This window comes from Lygodium microphyllum, chromosome 21 (genome assembly GCF_053477565.2).
Source record: "Lygodium microphyllum isolate KBCC chromosome 21, Lygodium_microphyllum_v1.1.10, whole genome shotgun sequence".
NCBI lineage: Eukaryota > Viridiplantae > Streptophyta > Polypodiopsida > Schizaeales > Lygodiaceae > Lygodium > Lygodium microphyllum.
Genome location: NC_141155.1, coordinates 37,446,975 through 37,459,136, shown reverse-complemented (window position 1 = coordinate 37,459,136; position 12,162 = coordinate 37,446,975).

Below are 12,162 nucleotides of genomic sequence, written 5' to 3'. Positions count from 1 at the left end.
TTCGCTGGAGTATGGAAGAATTATAAGTTGTAATTAAAGAGCGTGAGGTATCCGACAAGCTATGGAAATACAAGAAGAATGTCATACATGCTGAAGCCTTTCATCCATCTCTACGAACCAAAGCTTCGTTGAAATCACACAATCTGACTCTTTGCCAAGGCATGAAGATTACAGACAGAACAAGGTAGTCTCTGTTTCTATGATGCAATGGTGTTCGATAAAGACTGTACGCAATTACAAAGTAAGTGGAGCTGCTTCAATTCATCTGTTACGCCCAATGACAGTACCAATGGATTGGCGTAAAGGTTAAGAAGCCTAATGTACTTTTTTAGGCACCGTTCATCTGTAAGGAGCTCCTGTAATACTTACTCATCTGAGGTTTGCACCTGATCGGCATCCTTATACCAGGTTCAGACGTTCAGGCATCGAATGTCCACGGTTTTCTGTCAACATTTCCAGCTTTGGCTCCAATTGTTATGGCGAATTAATCAGAGATTCCCCTCTTATGCAGCTTTGGTCCAAAAGGTTATGGTGGGTAATCCTTCGATTCTTCAGGATCCTTCTCTGCGCTTCTTCCAGAACTGCCTCGAGAAACTTGATGCAAAAGTACTACCAGCTGCTTACTCCAAATTGAGTTCTGCTCTACACAACGATTTAAAGCTCACAGGTTGCTAAATCACAGCAATAAGGATGGATTCAGCTCTTCTTTAGAGTTCAGTACCGCCGCTTGTGCCAATCCTTCCTTTGTTGATGGTGTTTCTTCAAAGGGAATATACACCCTCTCCCTCAGAATTTTCTTGCCTGAGTATGCTCTTCCACAGGAATATGGACACACAGGCTTAATTGGACACCTGCCCAAGGTTTTCAAGACTGTGAACTAAATACAAGAGCTCACCTGAATGCACGTCATAGTAGCTATGGTGATGTAGCTCAGGATATGGATGCACTGAGTGGTATGTAAAGAATAGGGCTTACTTCAACTCTTTAGTTTTTGCTTCATGCCAGGGAGTTTTATCCCACAAAGCCACCTTCAAACATGGAATATGTAGAGAGTACTACAGAGAGTTTAAGTTATGTGCAGGATTCTTTCCTCGTTATGCATCCAGAGACTACAGTTTCTATGAGAGATGAGTAGATAGCTGAGATCACTCAGCAAGAGACACAGTTTGCTATTGTATGTCAACATATTGAGACATAGGCTGTGATTTTATGGTTTCCAAAGTTATTGAGGGCTGATATCTATCAGCGACAGAGTTGAAGACTGATATATATTGGTCAAGAGTTTCATAGATTGTCGAAATATTTAGCTGATTGAATAGTGGATTCTGCAGATTTTTCTGGCACAATATTAGTGCTTTTGCTGCTCACAAATCCTCTCATCTTGCTTATTTGTATGATTGATCTTCTATCCTGAAATTAATCAAGGTCCTCTGTGGTTGCAACATTGCTTTAACAAACCCTTCGACATCTTTGGTGAACCCGACGTGAAAGCGTCGCAGAAATTTCAGGATGGGAGACACTTCAGTCTCTATTTTAGCTTCCTCTACAACTCCAGTTGCCTCTACTTCAACTCCCTCAATGACTGCTGCGTCAAGTACTTCAACGGAGGATCTAAAACAGATTTTGCAGAATATGTCCATGTATATGCAGCTCCAAAATCAGCAAACACAAATGTATATGCAGCAGCAACAACAATTGCATCAACAACAGTTGTCTCAGCAAAGCCAACTCTATTCAGAGCAGGAGAATGCAAACAGCGCGACTAAGGCTATTGAAGCGGTTGAGAGTGAGAAGAAGCTATTTGACGGGCGTAATGTTTCAGCATATTTGAAGACATATGAGATCAAGATGGGATTTTTTGGAGTTCCTGCTGGACTTATGAGTAAGTACTTCCTTCGTCTTGTCACACCTGCTCTGAGGACAAAAGTGACTGATCTTTTTATTCAAAATACACATTGGCAAGATTTTAAGAAGGCTCTTAAAGAAGAATATTTCCTTGAGGACTTTGGTATGGCTACTCGACGGTCATTCCGAGAGTGGGTCTACATGCCAAACAAAGGTCTTGCTGCTTCGGAGTTGATTCGAGAATTTGAGGAAAGGTATAGTCAGCTTGATGCCATTGAACAAAGAGCATTGGATGTTGAAAAAGTTGAGCTTTTCTTGCAAGCTGCAGATCCTGCACTTCAAGAAGATTTGGGTGAGCTTCTTGAAGATAGCACGAAGCCTATGGGTCTTAAAACTGATTGGCAGGATGCTCAAGATGCAGTCTCGACATTGACCAAGAGGAGGATATGGAAGACTCGCCTACAGAATGGTTCCATGACGCCTACACCATCATCTGCTCCTATGCCTACTTCTATCCCAGTTATTTCTTCTCCTCCTCTGCCAGTTTCTTGGCCTATGCCAGTGCCTACTGTTTCTACTCCACCTATTCCTCCTGTTCCACGACCGATGCCTACACCTTCTGCTCCAAAACCATCCGCTCCATCGGTGCCTACTTCTCTTGATGACATAATCAAAGGTATCACAGATTTGACACTTGAGTCAGTCAAAGCGGAGTTGGTGGGTAAGTTGAAGGAGCAGTTTGCTTCGACTGTGCCTACTACTTCTTCTAGTGCTCCTACTGCACCTAGGAGTGCTCCTAGTGCTCCTAGGAGAGATCGGAGATGTATTTGGTGTGATAGTACGGAGCATCAGCATTGCAGGGATTGTGACTCTTTCCAGGATGCAAGGAGGCAAAATTTGGTATTTTGGGGGCAAGATGGTAAGATTTGGTTGATTGAGACAGGAGCTCCACTTGCTACCAACTTTGGTAAAGGTGGAATGAAGAAGTTAGTGGAGGACATGGCTACGCGTACTTCTTATGTGACGGCTAGAGGTGATGCTTCTGCATATGGAGTACAGATTGAGAAGGGATCAGAGACTCAGTCCGCACTATGGACTTATGCTATGGAGACTGCAAACAAGGGGAAAATTCAGCAAACTGTTTTGACTAGCGCAGGCTCTAGCATCAGATCAGAGACAGGTTGGGACTCGCCTGTTGACAGGTATTCTATTTATGCTTATTTGGCTAAATCTCATGGTGCAGATGTATTTGTTGAGGAGAAGCGTAAGAGGGATGAAGAAAATCCAAGTGCAGCTAAGAAGACTAGAGGGGGTGAGTTTGTTACTCCACCTACTGCAGGACCATCTTCAAGACCAGGGCCAGATCGACAGATGGAGGATGCTCAAAAGAGAGAAAAGAGGCAAGAGCCTAGAGAGAGAAAACAGCCAGGATTCAGATTGATGTCCGATATTGAGACATCTACAAACATGAAGAAAATCTTTAATGATAAGATACTTGGCAGTGAGGTGACTTTCACTATTTCCGAGATTTTGGGCATCTCAAAAAGAGAGTTTCAGGATCAGTTTCAGGAAGTCCTGAAGAGGAAAAGACATGCATTGTCAACCACTGATGCATAGGGAGTTTTGATTGGAGAGTTGGATGAGGATGATGATGAGGTTATGGTTGATAATGCTTCTGTTTTGCCACAGGTAGAGAAGAGGGTTCAGCCTATGCATTATGTTGAAATTGATGAGCCTGTTTTGATACCGCGTAGTCACTTTTCGCGGAGCCATTGGGCTAGGGCAACTACAGAGACGATGGTAAAGATTGGAGAGAAACAGGTGTCTTATGTTGCATTGGTTGATCATGGTTCAGAGATTAATGTCATTGTTCGTGGAGTTTATGAGAGTAACAGATGGCCTATGGATGTAGAGCATGGGTGGCGTATGAGAGCCGCCAATAACACTGCAGGTGATTTATATGTTGCTTGCCCTAGTGTCAGGGTTTCTATTGGTGATGTAGAGGAGGATTTTCATTTCTTTGTGCAGGATTCATGCTCGTATCCCATAATTCTTGGACAGCCATTCATTACAGAGATGCGCATGGAAACAAAGGTGATGGATGATGGATCTGCTTATGCACGGATTCGCAGTAAAGATGGTATGAGAGCAGTTCAGTTTATGACTGTATGTGTGAACCATGTTAGAAACAGGGATACTCTCAGAGATGCACCCTTGCCCACTGTGAGGGATTCGGGTTTTCATTAGGTACCGCCGTTTCGCGAGACGACGGTGGTACAGAAGAGAGGAGATTGGAGTTCTCGCCTCCTGGCAGCGGTGTTTTCTCCTCCGGTTATGTTGGGATTTCAGCAAACAGTTCAATGAGCTATCAGAAGACTTCTAGATTGTCTAGAGCTGCCAGGCAGTATATATGCAGGAAGGAGAAAAATTTGAAAAATGCAGGAATTTTGGAGGATGATGAGCACATAGATGGTATGTATGACAGTGTGATTTGTGCAGATACGATGTCAGAGATGGGAGATATGCTGAAAACTGATATGCTGAATTGTCATGGTAATGTATTAGTGCAATCCCTGGACATGTTTCATGAAATTGCAGATTTTGTGTCACAAATTGAGTCAGAGGCTGAGAAAACTCAGCAAAGAGTGTTGAGTGCTGAAGAAATTCAGCAAACAGAGTTTCCAGCTGGTTATGATCAGCTTTCAGAGAGACAGAGGGCTGAAAATTTTCAGCCAACAGAGTTTACTGCTGAAATATTTCAGCATTCAGAGTTTGGGGCTGTTTCTATGCAGTCCATAGAGCAGAGGGCTGAGAATATTCAGCCATTGGAATGCAGAATTGCTGATTTACAGCAAGGTTTATGTAATGCAGAAGAGCATAATGAAGCCAGGGTTGACACGAAATACAAAACTGTGGATAAGAAAGTGAAGCCGGTTGCTGTACCGCTTCCACCTGACAGTGATCAGCAAATAGAGAGGGCTGGTAAACAACAAATTTTGAGGAATCCGGAGCATATTGGTCATAAATTTTCAGCAGAGACACTTGCTGAATTGAAAATTGGAAATGGTGATTTCTTGTTACCCATGGAGAAGTAATGCTTTCAGGAGATGCTTGAGCGTCATGGAAGGGGATTTGCTTTTGTCCCACATGAGATTGGATGTGTGAATCCTGATATTGTTGCTCCTATGGTTATTTTTACTATTCCTCATATTCCATGGAATCTCCGACCTATTCCAGTGCCTAAAGCACACTTGCCAAAGCTGATTGATTTATTGAATGAGAAAATCAGGATGGGAATCCTTGAGCCTTCATCTGCACCATACTCAAACAGGTGGTTTACAGTTCCAAAGAAGAATGGTACTCTTCGATTTATTCAGGACATGCAGCCAGTGAATAGAGTTACTATCAGGAATGTTGGTATAGGTCCAGTTGTGGATGAGTTTGCAGAGGCATTTGCTGGACGTGCCATCTATTCTTTGGGTGATTTGTATTCGGGTTATGATCAGTTTCAGCTGGCTTTGGAAAGCAGGGACATAACCACCATGAGAACTCCTATTGGGCTTGTCAGGATGTGTACCTTGCCTCAAGGTGCCACTAATTCTGTTGCACATATGATGAATGCCATGCATAAGGTCCTTCGTGATTACATACCTCAGCTTACTATGCCTTTCTTGGATGATGTGCCCATTAAGGGGTGTGCAGAAGAAGAGAAGAATGAGAGCCTAAATGAGCAGGGATGTAGATACTTTGTGGCTGATCATATTTCAGCATGTGAGAAGATTTTGGCCAGGTTAGAAGAAGTGAACTTGACACTTTCAGGGTAAAAATCTGTTTTTGGAGTGAATGAGGTTGTCATTGTTGGGCATATGTGTGGATATTATGGCAGGAAACCCTCACCTGATAAGGTGAATGCTATAGGCAAGATTGCAGAGTATTGTTCTACCACTTCTGAGGTACGGAGATTCATTGGTGCTTGTGTGTTTTATATGATTTGGATACCTCATTTTGCACACATAGCAGATTGTTTGTATCAGCTGCTTCGAAAGGGGCAGAAATTTTATTGGGATGAGAGTCACACTAGAGCCATGCGGAAATTGAAGAAGTTATTGCAGAATGCTCCTACTCTCAGGAAAGCGGATTATAATTGTGATAGGCCTATTGTATTGACAGTTGACACTAGTCCAATTGGCATAGGTTGGGCTGTGGGTCAAGATGATGCAGATGGAAATAGGTATGCTATTCGGTTTGGGGCGAAAGTCCTAAACGAGAGACAGAGAAGATATCCGCAAATCAAGAGGGAGTTATTGGGGATTGTTACAGCTCTCAAATGTGACAAGGAGTACTTTATTGGAGCTTCAGTTGTGGTAGAGACAGATTGCTTGCCATTGATTGGTATGATCACGAGTTGCTCTACTCCGGATATAGCTATGTTGAGATGGATTGCATACATCAAGTCATTAAATCCGGAATTTATACACATAGCAGGGAAAGATAATCCAGTGGCAGATATGTTATCTAGAGCCAGATATGATGATGAGGAGACTCTACTTGCAGAAGAGGATGATGCAGAAATTTCAGCCACTATGGTTGATCATGTTTGTCATATCTTTGATATTATGGCTTTTACAGAAGAACTTTATGTTGGAGATTGGTTGCAGATCGGCAGGTACCTTAGTACATTAGACAAAAGAGATGAATGGACAGATGAAGAGTTTAAGAAGATCAGAAGGAAAGCCTATGGTTATTTTCTCAAGGATGGATTTCTTTGGAAGCATCCGAAGAAAAGAGGCGAATTACCTTTGCGGGTTGTTTGCGATTGAGAGACACAGTTACAGGTGATGAGGGAGTTTCATGAGAGTCCTTGGGCTGGTCATAGAGGAGTATGGGCTACTTATGAGAAAATCAAGGAGAAATATTGGTGGAAAGGCATGTATAGAGATGTTTCTCACTTTGTTGAGACTTGCAGAGACTGCCAGATGTATTCAGTAGTGCGTCAAAGAGATGAGCTTCATTCGACCTATCCGCTATGCATTCATTATAAGTGGGTAGTTGATTTGGTTACCATGCCTATGGGTCTATGGCAGATGAGGTACATTGTTTTGGCTAGAGAGGATCTTACCCATCATGTTGAGGGCAGATCTTTGAGAACGAAGACCACTAGTGCAGTGTGTAAGTTCTTATTGGAGGAAATTTTCTGCAGGTATGGTTGTGTGGGTAAGATCACTGCGGATCGTGGTGAATTGGATGCAGATGAAGCTAGGGAGTTTTTCTCTCAACTAGGAATCAAATTGGCTCTAACCACAGCATATAATCCAGAGGGAAATGGAAAGAGTGAAAGAGGGCATCCGCCAATAGTGAAAGCATTAGCCAAAGCATATAGAGGACAGATTGGAGAATGGCCAAGACTTCTACCATTTGCTTTATGGGCTGATCGTACGACTCATAGTGTTACCACAGGATATATGCCTGCAGAGTTGATGTATGGTCAGAAACCTATTATGCCGATTGAGACTTGTGCTTTGACTTGGTTAGTTTTACCTTGGTAGGAGGATTTGACGAGAGAGGAGCTCTTAGCTCTTCGGATTCGACAGCTGGAGAGGAGACCTGAGGATATTCAGCTAGCTATTGACAGGTTGAAAGTTGCTAGACTAAGGAACAAGGACAGGTTTGATAGCAGGCATCGCTTGCGGCCTAGAGCAATAGAAGAGGGAGATTGGGTATTGGTCTTTGATAGCAGCCTTGAAAATCAGCATACTGCACTTCGGAAGATGGTGAAAAGATGGTTTGGGCCATACATAGTCAGACATGTCTTTGATAATGCAACATATGAGCTGACAGAATTGGATGGAACAGTGCTTAGAGTGCCTATTGCTGGAAAAAGAATCAAGATTTTCAAGAAAAGAGATGATGAGGATTATGCATTGGAAGAATTTTCAAGAGAAGAGCAACGACAAGAAACTCCATTGGAAGGGACAGATGATATGGCTGAAAATCTTGTTGATCTACCGGAAATGCATAACGAAGAGATTGATTTGTTTGTGGATCTTGATGATAATGATCATGGGTAGTTGGCCCATCCGGAGGATGCGCAGGATTAGAGGGGGTGGATGTCGTATTGCTGCGCATTTGAGGTGTGTAAACCACTCAAAAGTTGTGCATGGGATTTAGTACTTTGTACATATTTAGTTGTTGTGATTACATTTATTCTCTGCGTATGAGTATAGTAGCGAGCATGAAGGGTTGATTTCAGTCTATGTTGAACAAGACATTACAACTATACAAACAGATGCAAGAGGAGGATATTTTCTCAAATCAGTAGACATTTAAGATCACATTTCAAGCATGTGATGCCCTCATTGAGGAGGAAGATGTTATGAGCATGGATGGGAAACCAAGAAAAGTTTCTTGAGAAATTTTCCGAGCATTACATGCAAATGCTCACGTGAAGGGCTTCACTTCAGATGTTTTTGTTAATAGCACACTTATTAGTATCTATGGTAAATGTGGCAGCATTTTAGAAGAGGAGAATGAGGAGGAAGAGGGCTCTGGTTCTGACGATGGTTATGTTGATGTCATACATATGCATTGCAACATTAAGAAAGGTGAAACAAAACCTACTGTGGAACTACATGGTAGCTTCATTAGTGGAGCCACTGAGATTATGGTCGAGTCTGTTGTATATGTTAATGAAGATGAGACCGAGAAGTCTGAAAAACCCTTGGCACAATATGAGGGCCTTCTTTTGAGGAGCTTGATGAGAACCTTCAACGGGCATTCCTGGATATCATAAAAGCCAAAGGGCTTACTGTAAAACTTGCAGCAAATATGGTGGATTATCTAAGGTCAAAGGAGCAACGAGAGTACATGCGATGGTTACACAACATGGAAACTTTCTTCAATTGATGTGTTTGCTATTTGGGCAACCACCAATTTTGGGCGGATTTGGATAATTTGAATGCTATAGGAAACCCCTTGGGAGGTTTTTTTTAACTGCGAAGTGCAGATTACTGGACAGAGCAGTATTTGGGTCAATCTTTTCTGGGACAGTGGCGCAGTGCTTTGAGGGGAAAAAGAGAAGCCTTTGGGCTATTTTTTAAAAGAAGGCTTTTTGGGGAGGAAAGAGAGGAAGTCCAGAACGGAAAAGAAGGGAAGATACATGATGCTCTGGGAGAAAAAGAGTCGACATGCGGAAAAAAAAAAACTTGACAATTTGGGGCTGATTTTCTGAATGTGATGATGAAAAGGAAGACATGGCCGCTTTCTGAAGACTCTACTGGGATGGAGAAAATGAAGCGCTGGTCACCATATCATCCCTCTCTGTCTTCTTCCAATTGCAGCGCTGACACAGTTCAACGACTTGAGGTGAACGAAGGGTTCGACGAAGTAGTTGAAGGGGAAAGAGTACGTGTGATGGGATCGGCGCCAGTGCTGAAGAGAGTGATATTGACAGTTTAACTGTCGCGCCATTGCTAGCGACGCACAGGATACTAATAAGGCTGCCAAGAAGCGTGAAGCGGAGGCAGATGTCGAAGATGACAGTGAAACTTCGCTCAGAAATCTGAGGAAGAGTATTCGGGGATTCAACATTGGAGGTACAGGGCGCTGATCGAAAGAGGAGGCTGCAGAACTTCGCTGGAGTATGGAAGAATTATAAGTTGTAATTAAAGAGCGTGAGGTATCCGACAAGCTATCGAAATACAAGAAGAATGTCATACGTGCTGAAGCCTTTCATCCATCTCTACGAACCAAAGCTTCGTTGAAATCACACAATCTGACTCTTTGCCAAGGCATGAAGATTACAGACAGAACAAGGTAGTCTCTGTTTCTATGATGCAATGGTGTTCGATAAAGACTATACGCGATTACAAAGTAAGTGGAGCTGCTTCAATTCATCTGTTACGCCCAATGACAGTACCAATGGATTGGCGTAAAGGTTAAGAAGCCTAATGTACTTTTTTAGGCACCGTTCATCTGTAAGGAGCTCCTGCAATACTTACTCATCTGAGGTTTGCACCTGATCGGCATCCTTATACCAGGTTCAGACGTTCAGGCATCGAATGTCCACGGTTTTCTGTCAACATTTCCAGCTTTGGCTCCAATTGTTATGGCGAATTAATCAGAGATTCCCCTCTTATGCAGCTTTGGTCCAAAAGGTTATGGTGGGTAATCCTTCGATTCTTCAGGATCCTTCTCTGCGCTTCTTCCAGAACTGCCTCGAGAAACTTGATGCAAAAGTACTACCAGCTGCTTACTCCAAATTGAGTTCTGCTCTACACAACGATTTAAAGCTCACAGGTTGCTAAATCACAGCAATAAGGATGGATTCAGCTCTTCTTTAGAGTTCAGTACCGCCGCTTGTGCCAATCCTTCCTTTGTTGATGGTGTTTCTTCAAAGGGAATATACACCCTCTCCCTCAGAATTTTCTTGCCTGAGTATGCTCTTCCACAGGAATATGGACACACAGGCTTAATTGGACACCTGCCCAAGGTTTTCAAGACTGTGAACTAAATACAAGAGCTCACCTGAATGCACGTCATAGTAGCTATGGTGATGTAGCTCAGGATATGGATGCACTGAGTGGTATGTAAAGAATAGGGCTTACTTCAACTCTTTAGTTTTTGCTTCATGCCAAGGAGTTTTATCCCACAAAGCCACCTTCAAACATGGAATATGTAGAGAGTACTACAGAGAGTTTAAGTTATGTGCAGGATTCTTTCCTCGTTATGCATCCAGAGACTACAGTTTCTATGAGAGATGAGTAGATAGCTGAGATCACTCAGCAAGAGACACAGTTTGCTATTGTATGTCAACATATTGAGACATAGGCTGTGATTTTATGGTTTCCAAAGTTATTGAGGGCTGATATCTATCAGCGACAGAGTTGAAGACTGATATATATTGGTCAAGAGTTTCATAGATTGTCGAAATATTTAGCTGATTGAATAGTGGATTCTGCAGATTTTTCTGGCACAATATTAGTGCTTTTGCTGCTCACAAATCCTCTCATCTTGCTTATTTGTATGATTGATCTTCTATCCTGAAATTAATCAAGGTCCTCTGTGGTTGCGACATTGCTTTCACAAACCCTTCGACACCGTGGCACAGAATCCACCGTGAAATATGCCTCCTGGCATCATACCCCCGGGGTGGGATAGCAATTGACCTCAATTGCTATTAGCTCTATGTGGAGCTAACAGAGTGGGGAAAGCATTTAAGTCTCTAGCGTGCATCCATTGGGCTTCCTCTACAGGATGGTTCTTAAATTTGACTAGATATCTAGAATATCTTTGGCCAGTTCTAGTGGTCATAAAGTCAGTGTCTATGATAGCTTCAGGTTCAAGTATTTCAGTCTCTTCCTCTAACAAAGGTGGGTTTTCATAAACAGGGTGTACAGGTAGTTGGCCTCTAAAGGGTCGTAATAAACTAATGTGAAATGTGTTGTGAATTTTCCAGTGAGGTGGTAATTCTAACTTGAATGCATTGTCATTAATTTTGTGAATGATCTTAAATGGTCCATAGAATCTAGGTGCTAATTTCACAACTGGGTGTCTATCTACACTTTGTAATCTACGTTTTTCTATTCTCAACCAAACATAGTCATCAACTTTGAAATTCATTGCTTGTCTTTTCTTATTGGCTTGTTTGATATATGATTGTTGGGCTTTGGCAATCATGTCTTCAACCTCATCAAAAATAGTAGAGTGCATACTAGCAATATTATCAGCACTCTGAATTCTATTTGATAAAGATGCAACAGGTGTAGACAATCTATAACCATAAATCACTTCAAACGGTGCTTTCTTTGTAGATGTGTGTGGTGTATTGTTATATGCAAACTGTAATAAATATAAATGTGTATCCCATGTTTGTGGTTTAGAAATAGTATAAGCACGTAAGATATCTAAAATAGTACTATAAGTGGATTCTGTTTGTCCATTAGTTTCAGGATGAAATGCAGATGAGAAATCAATTTTTGTTCCTAGGTTAGCAAACAAAGTAATCCAAAAGTTGTTACAAAATCTAGAATCACGATCAGAAATAATAACTTTTGGTAATCCATGGTTAGTGAAAACAGTTTTCAAAAATAATTGTGCTGCCTGTGATGCTGTTAAAGTTTTCTTACATGGAATGAAATATGCTTGTTTACTAAACCTATCTACTACAGTCCAAATCATATCACGGTTAGCTTTAGTATTAGGTAAACCAATAATAAAATCCATAGAAATTTGTTCCCATGGTCTTAATGGAATAGATAAAGGCGTAAGTAATCCATACTGTTTACCATGATGTCTCTTAACTCTTTGACAAATCAAACA